We start from the raw sequence: 22657 nt of genomic DNA, 5'->3' as shown, positions 1-22657 counted from the left end.
TTTCAGACATGACTAGTACTAGCCGTTGCTACCGTAGTGTAGGTTTGTGAGCAACCACCGTTTAATTAACTCTGACCCCCTGCTTTTGAGGAAAACTAATGAATTTGGAAAGGACCCTTGTCTATAAATGCGCAAAGGGTGGAGAAAGCACCTCCCAAAAAAACAAATGGGAGGGGCAGCTTTTGGCAGAAGAACCGCGCGATGGGCTAGCTGGGAACGGGTGGAACGTGGCATTTGCTGTGACCTGTGGTAGTGAAGTCGGAGAAGTGGTGTTTTCTGTTCATCAAGAGCAGCGTCAACCCCCAAAGTTGTAAATAGACTGGTACTTGGGAGAAGCAAATCACCCGGCTTTCGTGGAGAAATACTTGTCATCGTGCCCTGCCATTGCATTGTTTTGATTTTTGGGATCATCTGGATCCAATATTCAGGGGTTTTTGTGGAATGCTGTAGACAGAAAATCTGCTTGTTGGGAATCATCACTTCGACTTGAGCAAGTGCTGAGCTGAGCCTCAAATGCTGTATTTTATATTTCCCTCTGTTTTTGTTGGATTGACCTGAATATTGGTAGTTTGAAATAGATGCCAGCCTTCGCTCCGCCGGGATGGAGCCTGATGGTTAAGGGCGCTGCATCGCCGCATCCGCCACCGCAGCGAGCGCCTGCTGAGCGCCAGCCCCGTGGGGACGCTCCTGGTGCTTGTCCAGAGCAGGAGAGCAGGCGTTGCCGCCGGGAAAAGCTGAGCTGGGCGGGATGCTCCTGGAGAAAAGCAGCAGCAGCGCGGGGATCCCCACGCTCCGGGAAGCCACGCGGCGCCGGACGTGGGCTCAGCGGCCCCCACGCACAGGGCGGGGTAGGGGGCTGGGTGTGAGGTGGGAGAAGCATTTTGTATTTCGTATGGATCAGTGAATTATTTCAGCCTACTGCATTTTGAACATCTGTGTTTCTATTCAAGAGCAGTCCTTTAACCAAATATTTTCAGCCCTAGTATTTAAAATGTGTTGTTTTTTTTTGTAATGGAATTTTTCAAACACACGAAAGCTAAGAAAAAATTTGCTCTGTGTCTGGAACTTTCATCGCTGACTGATTAATCCTCTTCCTCTTAAACACGTGTAGTTTCAGATTTGTCTTGGTAGGAGATTCTTTGGGGCTGCCTTGTATAGTTTTGTTAGGAAATAAGGTAGGCGTCAGTATTTGTGCTCTTACTAGCCTGATTTCCTCTGGCTAGCAGGAGCAACTTTTAATACTCAGCAAGAGGTGTTCTATTATCTGAAAAGGTATTTCTCACATTTTATCTAAGCTCAAAAAGACTAATGAAAATAAGCGTCTGAGAGTTACCTACTGACAACTCAGCCCATGGGGTCAACGCATCAAAATTGTCTTCTGTAGTTTCAGGTCCCCGTCTGGACCCACTCACCAGTTTTGGACCAGTTGCCCTCAGCTGTGGTTTCTGCTCGAGAATCACAACGTACAAAACTTTTTTCCCAATCTTTTTGTGTATGCAATCCGTGTAAGCCAAGGCTCAGCTCTGGACGCGCCGTCCTGACCTGTGCCCGGGTCGTGCCAGCATCTTCCCTTGCTCTTGCTCTGTTCCTGCTGTATCCAAACTCTACCTGGTGTTTCCCTCGCTGGTTTTGTCAAACTGGGGGACGTATGACAGTTTCTGGAGTAAGGAGGTGGTAAGCACCATTTCTGCACAACGTGGCTGTAAAATGCCTAATGTTCTGTGATGGCAAACACTCTGCCCACACACCAGAGTGGTGATGGAAGTCAGATTTTACACCAGAAGTGTGGTTCGTGTGGGCTTTTTTCTTAACATACAGATATTTAATATTGAATAACACAAGGAACTACTCTGGAAGGGACAGTTTGAGTCAGTCTTGTGTTAGTGAGATCCCTGATAGCCAGCTGCGCCTGCCGGGTCCCGAGGAAGGCTTCCAGAAACTCGGAAGACTGACTGGGAGTCGAGCCCTCTCAAAAGTTAGCTTGAAGTTCTGTAAGATCTGCTCATATTTGTAGTGGGGAAGAAACAGAAATGTGGTTTTAGAAGTGAAAGGTAACACTTTCATATTCTTAGAAGTCCAGCAGCTGATTCTTCCAGAAACATGGCAGTGCTGAGACACATGCGGAAATCCTGGAAGCTGCTGCCGTGGAGAGGAAGACTGTCGGCGAGACTGCAGTTACCCACACGGAGCGTGTCAAGTTCAGCTTGCCGGGGCTGCTGCCTGCTCTCCCTGCACGCTGCGTTGGCCTGAGTGCGGGCCTCTGTGGGGAAGAAAGCCCCGTTCGAGATGCAGATGGAAAGTTGGGCAGAGAGGAAGCTGATGAAGTTCAACAAGCGCAAGTGCAGGGTCCTGCACCTGGAGGAACAACCTCATGCACCAGTGCAGGCTCGGGGCTGACCTGCTGCAGAGCAGCTCTGCGGAGAGGGACCTGGGAGTGCTGGGGGACGACAGGTTGACCGTGAGCCAGCAGTGTGCCCTGGCTGCCAAGAAGGCCAATGGGATCCTGGGGTGCATCAAGAGGAGTGTGGCCAGCAGGTCGAGGGAGGTTCTCCTTCCCCTCTACTCTGCCCTAGTGAGGCCTCATCTGGAGTACTGTGTCCAGTTCTGGGCTCCCCAGTTCAAGAAAGATGAGGAGCTACTGGAGAGTCCAGCAGAGGGCTACGAGGATGGTGAGGGGACTGGAGCATCTCTCCTACGAGGAGAGGCTGAGGGAGCTGGGCTTGTTCAGCCTGAAGAAAAGGCTGAGAGGGGACTTTATAAATGCCTATAAATATCTGCAGGGTGGGTGTCAGGAGGATGGGGCCAGACTCTTTTCAGTGGTGCCCAGCGACAGGACAAGGGGCAATGGGCACAAACTGAAGCCCAGGAAGTTCCGTCTGAACATGAGGAAGAACTTCTTCCCTCTGAGGGTGACGGAGCCCTGGAACAGGCTGCCCAGGGAGGCTGTGGAGTCTCCTTCTCTGGAGATATTCAAGACCTGCCTGGACAAGGTCCTGTGCAGCCTGCTGTAGTTGACCCTGCTTCAGCAGGGGGGTTGGACTGGGTGACCCACAGAGGTCCCTTCCAACCCCAACCATTCTGTGATTCTGTAACATTTATTTAAAAAATAATAGCAAAGCACGCACCGGCAGCGACCACAACCTGCCTGCTGGGACGGCAGAGGGCTTGCTGCTGCTGTTGGCTGCCCTGGCTTTGGCTACACGCGTGCAATCCACAGTTTTTTGTTTCCCCGGTTTAGTGGCTTTTTGTGCGCGGCGGGTGCAGTTTCACGCCGTTTCCCTCGGTGGGGAAGCTGCTGGCGAGCTGCAGGCTGACGGAGAACGGTGAGCGTCGGGATTCGTAGCAAGGGCTCAACCCGAAACGCGCAGAATCAGCGTCCGCGTTGAGCCCTGTTTCCACCTGCACATTTTATCTTGGTGTACTCTTTTTGCTGAAGTTGCTGCACGCTCTTCTGCTGTTTTATCTTCATTTAGGCGCTATAAACTGCGGTCAAGTTGCCTTCTAATCATCTCGCTGATAAAATTAATGCAATTCTGTGGCTGTGCTGCGTGAGATGTTTTTTTCCTGCAGTCGTCTGTGTGTGTGGCTATGCCCCTGCCCCTTGGATCTTGTTGACAGGAGAGGTTTTTAATCTCCTTCGTGTCACTTGTCCTCTGCCAGGTGCAGATAGGTAACCCTAGTCTTGGTCAATGCTCTGCTCGTAAATCCAGCTGCAAATCGCCCTGGTTCTTCAGGCTGCAGGAGTGGCCCGGGAGCTCCTAGCGAGGTTCATCTCGTTACTGGGCACCGCTCGACGAGGGCACGCTTCGCACGACCGCTGCTGGTCGCCGGTCTGTCCCCCAGCTTTGGCAGCAGCTGCTCGTTGCACCGGGTGGCTGGACGGAGCCGACGGCAGCGGTTTGCTCTTCGGCCTGGCAGCGGCTCATCCATCCCATCCTGCGTTTGAGGGTAGAAGGCTGCGAATAAGGTGTGTTGTTTCGGAGGTCCTGAAGCAGTAAACTAAATATTGAAGGGCTGTGGGGAGTGACTTCCCACGGTAAAGGCTAGAGAAGATATTCAGATGCCCTTAATGCAGGGCACAGTCTCATGATTTTGAACAGTGTTACACTGAGTGAGAAGTATTTTGCATCTTTTTAGCAGGCATTGATTTCTGAGGCGTTTCTCTGAAGCCTAACATTAATCTAAGCAATGTCCGTGTAGAATCATAGAATGGTTTGGGTTGGAAGGGACCTTAGAGATCATCTGGTTCCAACCCCCCTGCCATGAGCAGGGACATCTTCCACCAGCCCAGGTTGCTCAGAGCTCCATCCAACCTGGCCTTGGACACTGCCAGGGAGGGGGCAGCCACAGCTTCTCTGGGCAACCTGGGCCAGTGTTTCACCACCCTCATGGTGAAGAATTTCTTCCTAATATCTAATCTAAATCTGCCCTCTTTTAGTTCACAGCCATCCCCCCTTGTCCTATCAAGGACATCATTGTCCTGTGTAGCTCACATGCATCTTATCTTTGCCCTAGGGAGGAGGTAAGAATGAAAATAATCAGCCTGCCGTGTTCTTAAGTCTTAAAAATATCACTGTTGGTCAAATGGAGAAGGATTTGCAGTCCTCCAGTATATGCTGAACATATGTCAAACAAGCACCCGGGAGGTTTTACAGGTATTTTTCTCAGGACGTGTTAAGCAGCACCCTCCAGTTGCTCACTGTAGCAGAGAGAACAGCTTGCAGCAGCTCTCTTGGTCAGTGCAGGAACATCGGCCTCCTAGTGGAGCATCTTCCAGCGCCAGAATGGGTCAGTGAAGCTGGGATGGGCGGGTTGTCCCATCCCCCCCGGTCCTCGAGCCTCAATTCTTGTCCGCAGTCTGTCTGTAGACCAAACTAATCTTGTAGCTATGGTCTAAATAGTACTAATATGGAGCAGAGAAATTACTTTCTATTAACTTCTTAAATTCCTTTGTATTTCAAAAGTTGCACCTTAGTCTCAAGATTACACTATTGTACTATTTCAGTTTGACTAATGTTTAAAACAAGTAAATGAGTAATATAAAAGTTTAAACATTAGCTGTAGTGAGATCACGAAAGAGAAGGTTAAAACCTAGATTCTCCGGAAGACATTTATGGTAATTTTGTACATGTGAATAATTCCTTTGGCTTCAGTCGCGTTCTCTTCGATGGTAACTGCTCTTACACATGGGGTGTTGTGATCCTGTAGGAAGGAGGAGCGGCGTTAAAATCGATGATTTTGAAGTAGTGTTGTGTCAGTATTGAAGTTTATGTTGAGGCTTTAGGCTGTCATAAATAATGAGTATGTGAACGCATTGTTAATATACTTTTTCAAACGTAGGAGATCACAAAATTAAAAGTCAGAAGTGAAAAGTTCCTTGCTGATATTACGTGAATATGTGAAACCACTTTTGGTGAGAGAATGTTTGAAACCGTGATTTACATCTGTGTTTGTTCCTGAACATGTTTGAATCTTTGAGTGTTCCAGAATAAATGATAAACGTACTCTTATTTGATACCTGCAGCAAACAGCTTGGATATTACTTCATGGAGTAGCATACTTTTTATTTTCCCCGTGGATACTAACCTGATTCCTGTTGCTTAATAGCTTCTGAGTTTTTATAGCTTTTGAAGTGTCAGTGAACTTGGTATCAACGTCTTACAGATCCTTTCTATACTGAAGTTCAATAAAGGAGTTTGTTTTACGCCAAGGGAAGGAGGCACATTTGACAGCTTTGTATTGTGTGTGAACGACAGTTACTGCTTTTTCCAGTTGCAGCGTGTATGTGCTTTATCCCTAAACTGTTTTTTTTCATTGTGACGACTGGTTGCTAGTCTTTCCGGATTTATTTTACAATTTTAAATGAGCAGTTCAAAAGGGAGATAGGGATCGTGGTTTGGATTTGGGATATCATTTCATTAATTCAGTCTGATAAGTGAAGGCAGGTGCCATCGCAGAAGTCAAATTGTTTCTTCATATTTAGATGGAAAAACTATTTCCAGAGGAAAACCCAGTTCTGTAGGGGTGCTGTTGAACTGAGTTTCCAGTTTACAGCAGAGGCTCGTCCCCTTTGTGTATGGGAAGATGTGTCATGTCTTCTCTTGCAGGCTAAGGCGATAGTTTTCTGGGGTCGGGAGCAAAATCTGCCACGAAGGGCTCTTCCCCAAGTTTGTTCCCTGGGAGAATGGAAGACAAGGAGGAGTGGGACCAAAGCCTTGGCAGCTCTTCCAGTTGATCTCAAACTGGAGGCACCCTTCCCTATGGAAACTGGTGGTGGCAGCTGGAAGTGGGGAAGATTCCTAGCTGAAGGAGATGATGATGGTATAGAAAAATACCCAGAAGGAGAAATTCTAGAAATTAAATACAACCACCCAACAAATTGCATTCAGCTGCTTTTGCTTTGCAGCTGGAGTGCGTTGGCACTCGCTTGTGTCCCAGCAGAGGAATGGGTGGGTAGGTCAGGTTGGAGTAAAGGTTTCATCCAGCTGCTGGCCCTAATCTGAGGTTGAGAGGCTGAAGCAAATCTGTTTTAATGAATAAAAAAACCCTGGTTCCTCTGGTGCCTAGGGAGGGTGTAAATCAGTTAGGAAAAACTGTGGCTGTGTCAGCATGAAGAATACACCATCTTCTGAGTTTCATATTGGACTTCGCTGTGAAGTGTCTTGATGCAATCTGCATCAGGATGGGAACTGAGCAAACATGAGCTGAGCTTGGCTGAGCAAAAATGAGGTGGCGGTTGGCTTGTCCCCTCTCAGCGGTGCTGTTTCCTGAGCCAGCGCTGGGCTTGGAAGGGCAGAGGACGCCGGACTTGACATACCTCTGGTTTTTGTCATGTGGACGCGTGCAGCTGAGATGCCTCGGCAGCTTACCTGTGGTTTTTCAATACTGCAAAAGGAATATAAATAGGCAAGTAAATATGGAAAGATTGGAAGTAGGGTTTTTCGTCCTGTCCGCACCGCTGGTGGCGAGTGCTTCCAGACAGCCGCCTTGCGTTCGGGGTGGTTCTTGCCGTTTTGTGTGTCGAGGTGGGACCTCCTGTCCCAAAAAATGTTAGCTGGATCCACTTCTCGGTGCCTTTCTCCTATGGAAGTTTTCAGCGGGCCGGCAGGTTACCTCGGAGAAACTAGGGCTGCTGTGCCATGCGTGTGAGGTGCAGTCTGCGGAATGAAGTTAGCTATCGGATGTCTGAGTCGATTCTCGTGGACTTGAAACGGTTTCAGTTGAGCTTTAAGAAGTTAGTATTTTCAGAAACTCCTAAATGTCCAGCATGACCTGTTCTTCAAATGGGTTTCAAGTTTCCTTTGCTGCCCTGGGAGAAATCATGTTGGGTGCATTTCTGGACTTTTTTTGGTGAATAATTTCACTAGTCATTTTTAGAAATGAAGCTCTCTGGAAGTCGCTTGGTTTCCCTCTGTTTTGCTCTTCAGTTGTGATTCCAGCCATGTGATGAAGAAGTCCAACTCTGCTCAGGCTTGCTTTTGAACTCTATTTTACTCCTGTCTGTGGCAGGAGGATAAACCTCTATTAACACGGCAATCGTAGTTTCACGGGGAGGACACCGTGCACATCTCTCTTCGGGGCTGGTTTCCTGACAGTGGTAAGGGACTAAGAAATTGTCTGCGGATTTTGGGGGAAGTAACGGTGTGGAGATGGTGCGGGGAGGTGCTGAGCTCCTGGAGCAGCCCTTCCTGGCAGGCAAACACCAGTCTCCCTGCGAAAGGTGGTGGAGAAGCGTGTTAGGGCTTGAGTGAGCCCCGAAGTATCCGTCTGCCACTGGGCAGAGCCGGGTAGGGTGTGCGGAGGACGAGAGGTTCGTTCCTGATTTTATAACACAGTGGGATTCCCTTTCCCATTTAGTGTCGTTACTGGTGCCTACACACGTGGCTCTGTGCTTTGGCAGCTGGAAAACCAGGAGTTAGAAAAGAAACGTTCGATTTTCGCTGTAGATGTGTTTTTAAGGAGTCCTGTAAGACTCTTCCTAATGCCTTGTGCCCGTGGGCTGGTTCTTACCTGGTGAAACTGTCTGCAGCTGTCAGTAGATAAGGATTTTTTGCACTTTGTGAGAAGCTAATTTTAAGTCCCAAGTCTCATGAATTGTGTTTTAGTTTGTTTGAAACTCGGGGAATCGCCACCAGGGGTAATACAGCATACAAGGAAAACAATTTCTGAAACAACTCGAGGTTATACTAATGTAAAAACTTAGTTTAAAACTACTACCAATGTGTTGTCTCGGGATTAAACATGACTATATTTGAAGCAATCCTTATGCAGGAAAAGAATTATCAAAACTTCATTTAAAAAAATACCTTTTTGGGGTGGTTGTTGCCACAGTACTGGAATTCCGTGTCGCACACAGTTTATAGCTCATATTCCAAGGGTTTGGAAGAGTCCTTGTTGTGGATACAGGGCTACTAGGTTGGGAAAACGTTAAAGGTAATGGTAAATCATCGTGCTGCGAGTACTGTGTCCCTGTTTGGTGGAGGTGGATGCAGTCCACTGCAGCGTGGGAAGCTGCCTTCAGCTGACGCTGTGGTGAGCTTTCTTGCCATTTCTACTGCTGCGTGCTAAGACCTGTGTATTATCGGCGTATTTTTCTGGATTAATGGAAAATGCCACCATGAAGCGTTGGGAAATTGAAATGTCTTTGGAAAAAAACCCAAGATTGAATTAATGCAGCCTTCTAGCACATGGACTTTAAATATTGTGTCGGATTCCTTCTTGTCGAACTTGGCCAAGATGGGTTTGAGATGCGGTATGTGCATCCACCCGTCTGCGTTGCCCGTAGCTGTGAAAGTTATCGTAGGGTGCCAGCACCCTCTCGTGGGCAGTGTCACAGCAGAGAATTCTTGTCTTTTCGAGGTGCAAACATGAAAATCCTTTACAGGTGCAGGTGGCGTCCCCGCTGGGATCAGCTGCTGGGGCTGGGGCTGTGCTCTGGCGGGACGTGGCCGCTCGGCTGACACACTCTGTTGTTGGGGAGCCGGCTGCTGAGGTTTGCTGAACCGTTTTAGAATAGCGTATCTTCACCTTGATAGTCGCGTAAATATTTTCGTATAACTAGGAGGCTATCCGTAAAAAATAAAACCATCTGTTCCTGATTGAACAGCTGTGCAGTTTATATGTATTTGTATCAGTAAAATAAAATTTCTTGGAGCATTCATCCTTCCTGTTACCGTGTATCCTGCTTACCCCACATCTGCCATTTCTTTCCCACCCCACCGCTGGTGGTGGAGGGATTTTCCAGTTTTGCAGGCGCTTCAGGACAATGCAGGCTGATGCCAGTAGAACAAGAAATTGGTGCTGGAAAAGGGAGTTGTAGTGTGAGGTGGTGTTTACATGTGTGAAAGTGAACCACTAAAAATAACATATAATATCTAATTTAAAAAAAAAAAATTCCAACACAGTGACAACTTTAGATTTGCTCGCAGGGTAAGTTGCCTGTGATAAGACAGAAGTTGATTTTAGTTTTAAGCCATTATTGGCCAAAATTTTGCTGACCCTTTCTGCTAGAAGGTGCAGGGATTGCAGATTGGGTTCTGCTAAGTATCTGCTTTTACCTCTGGGATAGTTCTTCTGGCCCCAAGTACTAAGCATCTTCAATCTTGATTTTGGTTTGTTTGGGGCTTTTTTTTTTTTTTTCTCCCAGCCAGGAATGTCAGAATTGTTTCTTGCCCTCCATTCGCTGGGATTACAAGGGAGTTGGCTCTGTGGCTGTGTGCACGCAGTATGTGCTGTTTATTCTTACAGAATCAGAGATTTGTCCCTCTTAAGGTCAGGAGTTGCTGTCTGTGATGCACTTAAATTTGTAAAACAAAAAACCACTAACTGTGTTTCCTCTTTTTGCAGGTTGTAGAATCATGGTGTGTCTCAGTTAAAAAGGTAAGGAGCCCGTATTTGCATATATATTGCGAGAGTCTTTGTTTTCTGATTGATGCATTCAGATCATAAGTGGGAGGAGGGAATTCATCTTAATGTGTTTAAAGAGTTATTTAAGACTTTATTGTTTCGTAGATAACTTTTATTTATGTTTGTACACTAACCCCCTTCAAAGATATTGGATCAGTACAGCTTGAAAATAGAGAAAATATTGTTAAGAAATATCTAACTATATCAAGTCGCTGTAGTTGTTACAAAAAATGACTTATCCTTATGACAGCAAATTTGTCTCCAGTCCAGATTAATGAAATAAATATGCAAAGCTGGCATGTAGGACTTGGGAGTTTGCTGACTGTTTCAGCCGAATAACTGACTGGGGTGGGAAGTGAGGAAATAGGTCCAATTTATAAGTCTGTCTCCTAACACCAAACATCACCCTACCTGCATGACTCCTTTTTCTCTTTCTTTTTATAAAATAACTTCGAGATCTTTGAGACTTTTTTAACACTCGTTAAAACTATTTTAGATTTTTTTTTTCCAATTAGCTATTGTTATCTTTAGCACCACTGGGTAGCTGCATCTATTACCTTGAAAAAGGTGATGAAAATATTGATGTTACTTATGGGGAGATCTAGGCTGCTCGGTTTTCTTCTCTGAATGGGTACTGCTTTTTCCTTGGAAGCACATCTTAAATATGTGACAGTCAAGGGGTATTTGAGGAGTCCTGCAGAAATAAAGTATGTTAAAAATTAGGTGTTCAGACCTCAGAGTGAGCCAGTAAGAAGGATACAGACCAAGGATACAAAACTTCATATGAATTATATGTTCCAGAATAGTTCACTGTCGGATAAATCTGCAAGTAACTGAAGTTCTTTCTAACCTGGAGCTGGGCCCCAGGCTTTGGTCAAGGGAGCAAGGGATGTCAGATGGGTTATTTATGTAGCGTGACAGTAGGTGGTGCTGTTGGAGTGGATTTAATCACCTGAGGAGGGTGGGATCGGAGCTCTTGGGGTCCCTGGGGTGCACCCAGCGCCTCTGTGTTCGGAGTGCTGCTGATGCAAATTCTGGTAGTTGCTGCTAATTTATATTCGTTCTTGCTGCAGTACACAAAACCTGAAGGAAGACTTGCTGTTGGCCTGTAAGGCCATCGTCGTGCTTGAAAAGTACAGGAATTGCATGTGGGGGAAAAAAAAAAAATCACTAAGAGTGCTTACAAATACGGTGCGTGACTGTTCGGAGTATTCGGAGGGTATAAAGTAAGCTGATAATAGTGGCCAAATCTGTAAGTAAAGGAGATTTGCAAGGATGCTTTTGGTGGGTAGAGTTTTTCATGCAATGTATTTAAAAAAAAAAATAATAAAAAATAAGTAGTAGGGAGTTTCTTTTGTGTTCTGTGATCGAACTCCTTTTGTCCTCTTTCTCCTTTCCCCGCCAGCTTTCCAACCTACCTGATCTGAAGTGAGTCTAGTGGGTACCTAAAGATACGGTCGATTATTCCTGTGAGTTTTATGGAGAGTGCTGGGTGAAGGAGATGCTGAGTGCTGTGGCTGGCAGGAGGGCTGCAGCACGGCCTCGAGCCTCCTGGTGCTGGGGAGCGTAGACGGGAAGGGGCTAGAGATGCCACAGCCACGGGGTCTCCAGGTTGAACTCACAAATACTTAGCCACAAAACTCCATCCATGGCAAGTCATAAATCTACAGACACCTAGGCTGGCTTTGTTCCGATGATCTGGGTGGTAGAGGAGAGAATGGAGAAGCTGCTGAACTTTTCCATCAGTCTTGCTGTGTAGCTCATGGCCTCGCTCGGGTTAGTTTAACTCTGAGGTTTTGATGGAGGACACCCCAGTTGTTTCGTGTCTCTGCGTTCCTCATTCAGTGACGCAGGTGAGGTGGAAGTATGAGATGTGTGGATACATACCCGAATTCCCCCTGGGAACTGCTTTTTCTTTGGAGAGAAGGTGGTCCAGTTTCTCCTTGATGTCTGTATGGGCATTGGATCCATGAAATACAAGATGTTGCGGGATTTACTGCTTCCAAGGTACACATTAAAACTGAATGCCGCATATTTGTTCTGGGGTGTCGCCTTTGCCTCCTCGCACTCAGCTTTGAATTTGCTTTGTATTACAGATTGCATATTTTTTATTTCCTAAAGCTGTCGTTAATGTGCCAACTGCGAACGAATGCAGTGGGTCACCAAGTTCCTCCGCAGGTGCATCGTGTATGTTCCTTAGTAGTCAGGTTTTAGAGACTTTCTTGAAATGTGTGATCCTTCAAGCTAAAATTATCTCACATCTTCTTCCCGATTCTCATGCCCCAGAGTCCCTTTGCCTTGGGGAGCGGTGGTCAGTGGAGCAGGAGGTGCTTTGGAGAGGAGAGCTGCAGGGATGAGTTGGAGGGGTTCTTTGTTCAGTCTTCACACCAAGTCCTGTGAATGAAATCGCTGACAGGTTAGGGCAGGTAAATTATTGTCGAAGGCAAAATCACTTTTGAATTTTCAATACCTGGTGCAGCAACTCCTCCATGAAATGAAAGGAGAAACAGAAATTGGATGGAGCTCTGAGCAACCTGGTCTGGTGGAAGATGTCCCTACTCATGGCAGGGGAGTTGGAACCAGATGATCTTTAAGGTCCCTTCCAACCCAAACCATTCTATGATTCTATGATGGACAATGTTATGTACATCTTTCTCGCCTGTGGTGAGAACAAGGTGGTGAAAGTTTCAACAACTGGAAGAATTGTGGTAAAAAGCTCAGCTGTTTCACAGGCTGCTTTTTTTTTTTCTTTTTACCAAGTATGCTGTTTGATCAAGGGAGCAAAATGAATTCCCATTCCTCTAAGGAGTGTGTTTTCCCTTTTTCTCTCTCTATATCAGTGGTGCTTTTCCTTCAAGGCTGTGTGGATGTAGCTACCTCTCCCTCCTTGTCCTTTCCCCATCACGTGCAGGTTAATGTGGATTGACATGTCAAACTTAGCCTGACACCGTTAATTAGAGAGGTGCAGAACCACTTACTTTGGTCTTAAATTAAGTCTGGTGAGATGGGAAAGTGCTCTGCCAATGCGCAGCTAGTGCCCGTGCTGACGCTGGAGCTGTGGGCTTCACTGGGGTTTCCTTGATTTCTGCCTCAATCTTGCCGTGACCACGTAGACCCGTTGGGATGCAGCATTGCAGGGCCTGATGTCCACCTATCGTCACTTTTAAACGAGGCCATTTCTGGCGTCCATGAAGGGAGGAATGTTGCTGTGTTAATCCGAGCCTGCCTCTGGACTGTGAGCCCACACGGGCAGTATTTAGTAAGGCAAGGAGAGATGCTGGAAGCATAAGCAAACGCCTGACCTTGTGTCTGCTGCAGAGGAAGACCACACCTTAGTCCCCCAGGGAAGACTCTTTTGGGGAGTTGGTCTTCAATGATGGTAGGACTCATTTTCTCCTGGGCTTCTTGTTGGTGGTGAGCACATGGTTCCGTGACCATGGCATTGGTAGCTTGTTCCACCATGGCAAGTTCATCTTGTTAAATGGTGTAAACTGAGCAGGAATGGTTCTGTTGATGTTTCTTCATCCTCGGTGAAGCAGTGTCCATTAACATAGATGCTGAAGTAGAACTTCAGCTGCTCTGGATTAAGTGGGGAAGTTTGCAGCCCCTAGCACTTAAACTTCCTGCAGAAATAATTTCAGTCAACAAGTTAGCTCAGTCTTGGAAGCTTTCCATCATGGACGGAAGATGAAAAAGCTGGTACCTAGGATCTGGAGCACAAGTGCCAGCAGGGGAGCAGGAGGTGGAGAGGCTGCGCTCCTTGTTGGCAGGTCAGCCCAATCCCCGTGGTGAGCTTGAGTGTGTTGGTTTTGGTTAGTGAAGTACTGCTAATTTAAGATGCCAGTGGCAATGTTTTTCCAAAAATGCCAGCCTGGCTAGTTGTCAAAATATGAGGGTCCCCAGAAGTCATCTACCAGAGTTTATGTAGATTGGATCATGTGCTATCTTCCAAAGAGCTGAGGCTTGTTATACGGAGAAATGGAGGTCTGAGACCAGGTGGAGGTGACTTGTCAGAGAAGTCTCCTCACTCTGGTACCATGCTGAAGAAACCTGTGGAGCTTGCACCTGGAGACATCCTCTGTTGGAAGATGTTTTTTGTCCTGCGAGGTTGAACCTGCAGGCAGGGTTAAAGGATAGCTGCAACGCCCAGTGCGTGCTGCTGAGCCGCAGGACCCACAGCGTCAACATGTGTTCGGCTGGCGTTCAAACTGGGGAAACGGGATGATATCACACTATCCCGTTGTGTCACATGTTGCCTTTTTGTTTATAAAAAGGCTGGAAAATTCTACAATTGGTGTTGACATTGGGAATTTTCTTGGTAAGACCCCACGTACAAACCCTTGTGTGGAAAATGTGTGACTAAAACATTGCTCTCTGAAATTTGTGTATTCCTGCCGTTCGCAAATCTATTTTGTGCATTTCTAGGCAATGCATGAAATATGTAACTAAGAACGTGAGAAGCAATTATAAAGGGTGCTGAAGGCATCTGGGTTTCATGCACTCGGATGGAGAAATGGTTCCTTGCTTATGTCTCTCCTTGTTCCCGAGATATGTATAAGGCTGAAGCCACACCAAAGAGTTGTGCTTCTTTTTCAATACTGAAATAAAAATAAATCTGCCTTTGCACACCCACTAGCGAAGACGTCTTTGATATTGTCCTTTTAAGAAAACTCTCATTCCGTGCCCCTCTCGCTTACCGAAGGGTTAACTGTCACATGTGCCTCCCGCGGCGGGCAGCGTTGGTTCATCTTCCTTGGTCGGACTGCGCATCGTCTGGGGAGCGGACGGACGTCGGCTGGGTGACGAGAGCGCGAGGCACCGGGGGGTAGCCCTGCTTTTGGGAACACCTCCCTGCCTCGTGGGGAGAGGGCGAGGGAGCGCTGCCGGGGGCTGCGTGGCATCGCTTCGAGCCGCCGCGGCGCTCGCCATGGGGACCCTCGCCAGCGCGGGCCGGCGGCACTGCAGACGGAGGCGGAAGAAACGGTCGGAGCGGAAAGGTAGCGCGTGAATCGCTGTACGGTCGGAAGAAAGGCGGGGGGGTCGGAAGCGTGGAAGTTCTCGGGTGGGGTTTGAGCCTTCCTTGCCGGGTGCAACTTTGGTGTTTTCTGTTTGGATTTATAGAGGAGAGGAAATAGTTGAACAGAATCCTTCAGCATCTCCCAGCAGTTCCTTTCACTCAGCTTTCAAAGGCTGGAAGGAGAGTACTTTTTTAACAAATATGGAACTTCTCTAAAGCTGCAGCTTTCTGACTTTCAAACTCTTCTAATAATAGTTTTATTCCATGTGTCAAGTTAGGTCTTTTGCATATGTGCCATTCTCTGTTGCCGTAAAACTTTGGGTAGCCATTAAATTTTCCTGTCAGGGTGTATCTACTTTTTCCTTAATGATGAGGAGGAGCCAAGATAGCTGTTAAAAGGCTCCTTCACAACTTTTTTTTTTTGTATGTAGTGAATATGCATAGTATTCAAACAAAAGAAATGCAAGTTATGTCTCTCTCCGCACTGCGTGCTTGTTGTAGCCAATATTTAGTTAAAAATCTCTCAAGTAGTCTCTTGGGGAAATAAGAGCAGATCCTGTTGTGTGGGCTGGTACGTTTTGAAGTGCTTCTGGTGTTCTTCCTATCTTTGGGAATACTCTGTGGGAAACAGCGGCTGCAAAACCAGGAGAGAGTTAAAAGTGCAAATACACTGTGCTTTTCTGTGACTCCGCTTAAATTAGCGTACGTTTAGATGTCGTTTTCCTGCTTGACATGGCATTTAGGGAGGGAAGGGTTTGTGCAGTGCTGCTTGTAGTCTGAATATTGCAGGGTGTGCTGCTGTGCAGAACCACTTGGCTTCGGTGAGTGTGTTTAGCAGACAGCTGGACTTCATTTGTCGCTCCACATTAAAAGCAAAAATTCCCTCTGCTACACTAGCATAGTACAGTTGAAACCTGAATTTATTTTAGCAGTGTACCCAAGAAGAAACAGTTTGTGCAGCCAAGGCGCAGGCTTTTTCTGCAGTCCTGTTCCACGTATAAAATGCTGTCTGTGCACTGACCCAAACTAGTTAACTAGTATTGATGTCAGTTATTCTTTACTGATGTTTTTGAAAGCTCTGTAAATCCCTGAGCAGCAATTAAGCTTTTTCCTTTTCTTCTTACAGTTTCTTTCCCAAATAAAAGTTTTTCCAGTGCTCTCGGCGAGCGTTACTCTAGTTGTGTCGCCTATCCCGGAGCAGGTTTTTAGGAATAAAACTTGAGAGTTCACTCGTACCTGCTGCCTTGATGCTGAAGCGGCGTGGAGACTGCGTGCCTGTAGGACCTGAGCGGTTTCTGGGCGTCTGTCTGCGAAATGGGTTATTTACAGGCAGAGAATGAGTTTATTATTGCGGTTTTGCTGCATTGTGGAAGCTGCTCAAATGAAAGTTTGGAAGGTCAAAGAAGTCAAAAGCGCTGTTCCTTCTTCAAAGTGAAATGAGAACTGGATTATTAATGATTTCAGAAGTAATCAAGCATGCCTTGGCAAGAGAGGAAGCTCTTTTCTGTAGTGAGCAGCCTGGGTTCAGGGTCCTTTTGCTGAAATATATCTACCCCCAGTTTCTGAAAGCATGTGTGGGCCCAGTTTTATATGGAAAGCCTTTTAAAAAAATTTTTTTTTTTAATTACCTGATCCTGTACCTCTGGAAGTCAGGTGAAAAAAAAAAAAATAAAAAACAAACAAACAAACAAAAAAACCCCATGGGCTACAGTGGGAGCAAGTTTGGAAGATTAGTCTCCTAATTAATACGTGTGCAAAAAGTGCTGAGTAATTCATTCTCTCTGCCCCAGCTAAGTACTGTCTTTACATATTATACGTAATGTTTGAATGTTACTCGCTAGGAAAAGCAGATGTGATTTGGACTTCAGTAAAGAGTCCATCTCATTCGTTCTCTTCAAAGTATTTCTGACTGTAAGGAGGAGGTGGTTAGAAGTTGTAATGGCAATCAGCGACGTGTTCCTTCTAGAAAATGGACAGAGTCTTCTTGCTGTGGCGATGTGCTTGGGGTAGGGGAGCTGTAGTGAAGAACACCCAGCTTCCCACCCGTGGTGCTCTAGGAGAGATTTCGGCTGTACTTTACTCCTTGTTTTTGGTGTTAAAGTCAAATCCGAGCCTTGGTAGGACAGTTCTAGGGTAGGGTCAGCCTGGACCAGTTGAGCAGTTGTTTGCCAAGCAAAGAGAGGAGTCTATGGGTGCTTGTGGAGTCCATGAACCAAGAATCTGTGTACTAAAATATTATATAGATGTTAGTAATTCTTTTTCTAGCTCTCTCCTGCCTGAGAAGATGGTGTGTGCACGGCTTTATACGCAGTGGGAATGCAGGTTCTTGATTTGAAACATAGCAATGTGATCACATAGGTGGTAGAGTCCGACCTGGTACGCTCTCCTGAACCCTTTCTGCTCCATGCAGGGCGAGTTTCGGTGCTTGCAGTACGATGTCTGGGGGTCCAAAGCAGGTAAAGCACGGAGCGGAGACGCAGGCGCTCAGCCAAGCTCGTCTGGGCTTCCTCGCCTGGGGTCTGTGCTGAGGTGACTTCTGCTAAAGAGCAGCTCAGCGAGGAGAGCGGCGCGGGGGTGGCCCGCTGTTGGAGTCCTGGGTGCTGGAGGGATGTGCTGAAGGCTGCTGGTTTTTCTGGAGGCAAGGATTGGGGAAAAAATGTGGTCATTCATTATATGCCAAGAATATATTTAGCCTTGCTCTCAAACACATATGGTCAAACCTTAAAAGGATGCGAGCGCTTCGTTAGGGAACGTGGACAGACAGCTTCGTGTTGTTTGGATGCATTATTTATTTCTCTAGCATCGCGTCTCTTCCGTGCCTACAGCTCTTCTGTCAAGTGTCCTTCTTCCTGTCTGCTCAGCTGAACTGATGCTTCTGTTTAGGACGCTTATTTAAATAATAATAAAAAAAATTAGATCTGTGTAAATGCTATTGCTTACAAACTTCAGTAATGCCACCGACAGTTTACGTTAATTTGTACAAATATTTATGCAACTGGGGTGCCTGTTTACCTGTGCTTTTAGCAGACAGGAGCTTGCTTTTCCCCTGCTTCGGGCTGGAGGAGGAGGAGGGTGTTCAGCTGCGGGGACGCGGTGCTGAGTCCAGGCCGGCAGCCCTGCCCCTCGGGAGGGTTGGTTCCCGGTACGGCAGCGCGAGGCGGCCGTGCAGCGTTTCTCCATGCTGGCTCGAGGAGCTCGCTCATCACGTCCATCGTAATTCAGACACGGATGGTCCAAGTGTTTTGTCCTTGAGCGTGCCGTGGTGCTGCAGGGGTAGCTGGAGCCGGTGCCCTGTGCGAAGTCGGGTGACAATGATTTACCAGTCCTGTTGATTACAGTCAACTAATTACCTCTCGTTACACTGGAGTTCTGCTGATGCTGTATAATGCAAATGTGGCAGTACAGTGAAACGTTTCCGTAGCAGCTCTAGTACTTCAGTGAGAAGGTTGGTTATTTATTGGGAGGGGAAAGAAGTCTCTCTATACTGTCCTTCAGAAATAGTCACTGAGGCTAAAACGAATGGAACAGTTAAGCCAGGTCTGAGCCTACCTAGCAAAGCACCAAGGCTTGTGGTTAGAGTCAACAGCTGTATAAAAGGTTATCTTAATAAATACTTCAGCTTTAAGCAACACGTGAGTAACAGCGCGGAACAAGGCGGCTGCCGTGCCAGCTGTGCACCTGGGGTGCATCAAGAGGAGTGTGGCCAGCAGGTCGAGGGAGGTTCTCCCCCGCCTCTACTCTGCCCTGATGAGGCCCCATCTGGAGTGCTGTGTCCAGTTCTGGGCTCCCCAGTTCAAGAAAGATGAAGAGCTACTGGAGAGAGTCCAGCGGAGGGCTATGAGGATGATGAGGGGACGAGAATCTCTCCTACGAGGAGAGGCTGAGGGAGCTGGGCTTGTTCAGCCTGGAGAAGAGAAGGCTGCGAGGGGACCTTATAAATATTTATAAGTATCTCAAGGGTGGGTGTCAGGAGGATGGGGCCAGACTCTTTTCAGTGGTGCCCAGCGACAGGACAAGGGGCAATGGGCACAAACTGAAGCAGAGGAAGTTCCGTCTGAAGATGAGGAAGAACTTCTTCCCTCTGAGGGTGTTGGAGCCCTGGAACAGGCTGCCCAGGGAGGTTGTGGAGTCTCCTTCTCTGGAGATATTCAAGACCCACCTGGACGCGGTCCTGTGCAGCCTGCTGTAGGTGACCCTGCTTGGGCAGGGGGGTTGGACACTGGGTGACCCACAGAGGTCCCTTCCAACCCCTGCCATTCTGCGATTCTGCCCATCTTGTGCTGTGGGCTTGGCTCATTTTCCTGCCCTCCGTCCGAGTCTGGGGAGCAGCAAGTGTGGGTTTTGAACACCAGGTTTGCCTGGGCAGTGGTGACGCTCCGTCTGGGCAGCGAGGGGGAAGCACCGCTGGGTATCGCGCTGCTGAGGGCGGTGAATCAAAAGAGAGTGAACCTCTGCCAATTTTTCTTCTAATTCAGTCTTGGACCCGATACTTGTGTCAGCTCTCACTCTCCCAAAACCTCATTGGCCTGGCCCGGTCGTAGTTGCACTTGTTTCTGGTCCCAGATGAGGATTTCCCAGCCACCTGCTCACGCTTTTCATCTTTATTCAGTTCTGTGGGGGTGGTGGTGGTGCGGACTTTTAAAAATTAATGTGAAGCTACCCTTGGTCTTTAGGAATGCCTCAACTGCCTAAAGCCCTTGGAGCATTTTATTGGTGTGGGAGTATTTCGTTTTACTGTTTCTTACCTGTTGAAATTAAAAAAAAATCTGGAAATAATCTTTACTCAGAAGGAAAATTAGTTTTTCAACAACCTTCCAGGTCCTTTCTGATAATGAACTAGTTTATTTTTGAGGAAAGTTTATCCTGAACTGACGCTCATAACCTTGGAAAACAGAACACCTTGTGGAATACAGTACTTTTAGAAGCATCTCACCTTTTTTCAGACACATTTGAAATGCTTGCTTTTTAAATAACAAATATGCTTTGACTTCAATTAATGGTTAATAAGATGATCATTTATGACTTTGTTCCTGTTGTTTTTGCTAATCAGTTCAAGGAAAAGTGTATTAAGTCCTCATGCTTGCTTCAGCTGTGTGTTTTATGACCCCCAGTGTGGTTCCAAGTACAGCAGTTGCCATGATGTGCTGCGTACACGCGCAGTGTGTACGGTGCTGGCAGGGGCGGTCTGAAGGCGCGCGAGCATCCCTTTCCCGGATTCCGCACGGCTGCGGCAGGCTGGCGACGCTGTGGAGCTGTTGGAGTTTGCTTCTGGCTCTAAAATGCCTCCTTGGTCCATGCTTGGTTGTCACGAAATATGCATCATCACGATGAAATAAAATGCCGGGGCTTTTGTGATAATGCGTAGCCGTTGCTTTGTGTAGCCCACAAAAAAAAAATTTCACCTTTTGTAGATACAATTTTTATACTTTTTCGGCACGGCTGGAGTTTAAATCGGTGCTGAGTGTGGTGTCTGGGCTGTGTATCTACTCAGAATGAGTGTTGCTGTGTCTGTTACTGTAGAGAAATGTTTCCTCTGAACTGCTGTGCATAACTCTGCATAATACTGCCCAGAATATAGATAACAGATAATCTAGTTGATGGTCATGTTAGTATGCCGAGAGTTACAGCCTTATTGGTAGTACAGAGTTAACGAGGATTGCAATCAGGCTTTCCCTATGGTAATAGGAAAGCAAATCTAAGCAGCATTTATAGAGCAAATAAAAGTAGCCTGTTTAGCAAAAGTTCTGCTCGAATTTTTAATCTCTTTAAGGGAGAAAGGCTTACGGGATTTGCGCGATCCTCTCCCCTCCCTCCACCCATCTGCTTTAGCGAGGAGAGTGACCAGGTGCGAGAGCTGCCCGAGCTGGCCCTGCCGCAGCACTGGGACGGCGTCTCAGGTTTTCTGAAGTGCCGTCTCCTTTCAGAGCCTGTCGCTTCTCAGCTGGGTCTGGAGAGATCCCAGCAGCTCGGTGTCTCTGGCTTTTCCTCTGTGTAGCACTCCAACAAGAAGCAGAGTAAGGTGCCTGGGCGTCCTGTCCTCCTGCTGCACCCTCGGGCACGCGCGTCCTACTTGGGCGTAGTTGTCTCCACGCTGTCGGCATTTCCTTTCAGTTTCTCTGGAAAAGAACTGTTTTTCCTTCACAGTTCTCTCGCTCATCCCTTCTTCCTCCAGAAATATTTCTGTTGTTAGTCGGTTCAAGAAAGATGAGGAGCTGCTGGAGAGAGTCCAGCGCAGGGCTATGAGGATGGCGAGGGGACTGGAGCATCTCCTCTACAAGGAGAGGTTGAGGGAGCTGGGCTTGTTCAGCCTGAAGAAGAGAAGGCTGAGAGGGGACCTAATATATATTACAAATATCTGAAGGGTGGGTGTCAGGAGGATGGGGCCAAACTCTTTTCAGTGGTGCCCAGTGACAGGACAAGGGGCAATGGGCACAAACTGAAGCACAGGAAGTTCTGCCTGAACATGAGGAAGAACTTCTTCCCTCCGAGGGTGATGGAGCCCTGGGACAGGCTGCCCAGGGAGGCTGTGGAGTCTCCTTCTCTGGAGATATTCAAGACCCACCTGGACGCGGTCCTGTGCAGCCTGCTGTAGGTGACCCTGCTTCGGCAGGGGGGTTGGACTGGGTGACCCACAGAGGTCCCTTCCAACCCCGACCATTCTGTGATTCTGGCTGGCACTTGTGTACGTGGCGTTGATCCGAGCACCGCAGGTCCAGCCCCCTGGTGACAGTGGGTCGAGGGTCAGGCGTCGCTGCGAGAAAGGCAATAAAACACGTAGCTGCCAAGGCTGAATGATGCACACATTTGCGGTTTCTCGCTCAGCATAGCGCACCGGCCTAGCAGCGCAATCGCCTGCAGTGGCGAGGCTGGTAATTCTCTCCGTGTTCAGCAGCGGAGGCGGCTCTGCTGCCCCGTTCGGCACCGTGGGGCGTCTTTGGTGCATGGATGAAATCCAGAGGCGGGTCCAGTTGGGGGGAAAAAGGGAACACCGATCGGCTCCTGCTTGTGTGTTTGAAAGGCTTTTCGGACTCCTCAGCTCTTATCTAAATGAAGAGTGAGTGAGGTGACGTGTTTGTTCTACCATGCTTAGTAAAACACATCAGTTTAGGGCAACTTTAGTTACTGGCTTGTTTGTTCCCCCAGTATGGCACTGGGACAGATGCCGTCGTGAGACGGGGACTCTGCTAGCCAGCTTGACGTGAAGTAGCCAGGACTCTGGCTGCAGCTGGAATAAAACTTGATGGGAAGCTCTGCATCCCGCTCAGACCAGGAACAGCCCACCCCAAGTGCAGTCCTCTGATGCTGAAGGCATCTGCACTGGGGTCAGAGCTGTCTCATGCTGCGTCGAACAAGGCACGAGCATCTTAGGAGGTGAAGCCTGTCGGTTTTAGTGGTGTGAGGGGAAACATAAATGGTACACTAAATGGTGCACCCAGCCTGGAAGCGATGGTCCAAGAAGCTCTTTGAATATGCGCGCGTCGCCTGGAGAACGGGATTTGTTACGGACCGGTGGAGAGGTTGTCGGATACACGGTGAATGGTGACAGGGGCACGGGAGAGAGATTGCTGCTCTGAATCCCACAGCATACCTAAAGAGTTGATGCACCCAAGATGGAGTTGACATAGTCATTTTGTACGTAGTCTTTGGATTAAAAAAAAAAAAGGGTTGTGGAAATTCTGTGGTATGTTTTAGGTGCTCGTGGGAGTCTTGAGAAAAGTAGTATTTGTGGGTCAA

The 22657-nt window shown here is 47.6% G+C and overlaps 1 protein-coding gene across 4 annotated transcripts in view; it reads left to right on the top strand.

The window, feature by feature from the left end:
• ADARB1 (adenosine deaminase RNA specific B1) overlaps positions 1 to 22657 on the top strand; it is an 88581-nt gene that overhangs the window by 12444 nt on the left and 53480 nt on the right. For all 4 annotated transcript variants that reach the window (XR_012765026.1, XR_012765025.1, XM_075430471.1 and 1 more), the window contains exon 2: positions 9847 to 9879. The gene's annotated coding sequence lies outside the window, so the exon portion shown is untranslated. The remainder of the gene's footprint in view (positions 1 to 9846; positions 9880 to 22657) is intronic.

Source organism: Opisthocomus hoazin, chromosome 9, assembly GCF_030867145.1.
Source record: "Opisthocomus hoazin isolate bOpiHoa1 chromosome 9, bOpiHoa1.hap1, whole genome shotgun sequence".
Taxonomy (NCBI): Eukaryota; Metazoa; Chordata; class Aves; order Opisthocomiformes; family Opisthocomidae; genus Opisthocomus; species Opisthocomus hoazin.
Note: the sequence above shows the minus strand (reverse complement) of the source record. Positions and strands in the feature narration are given on the sequence as shown.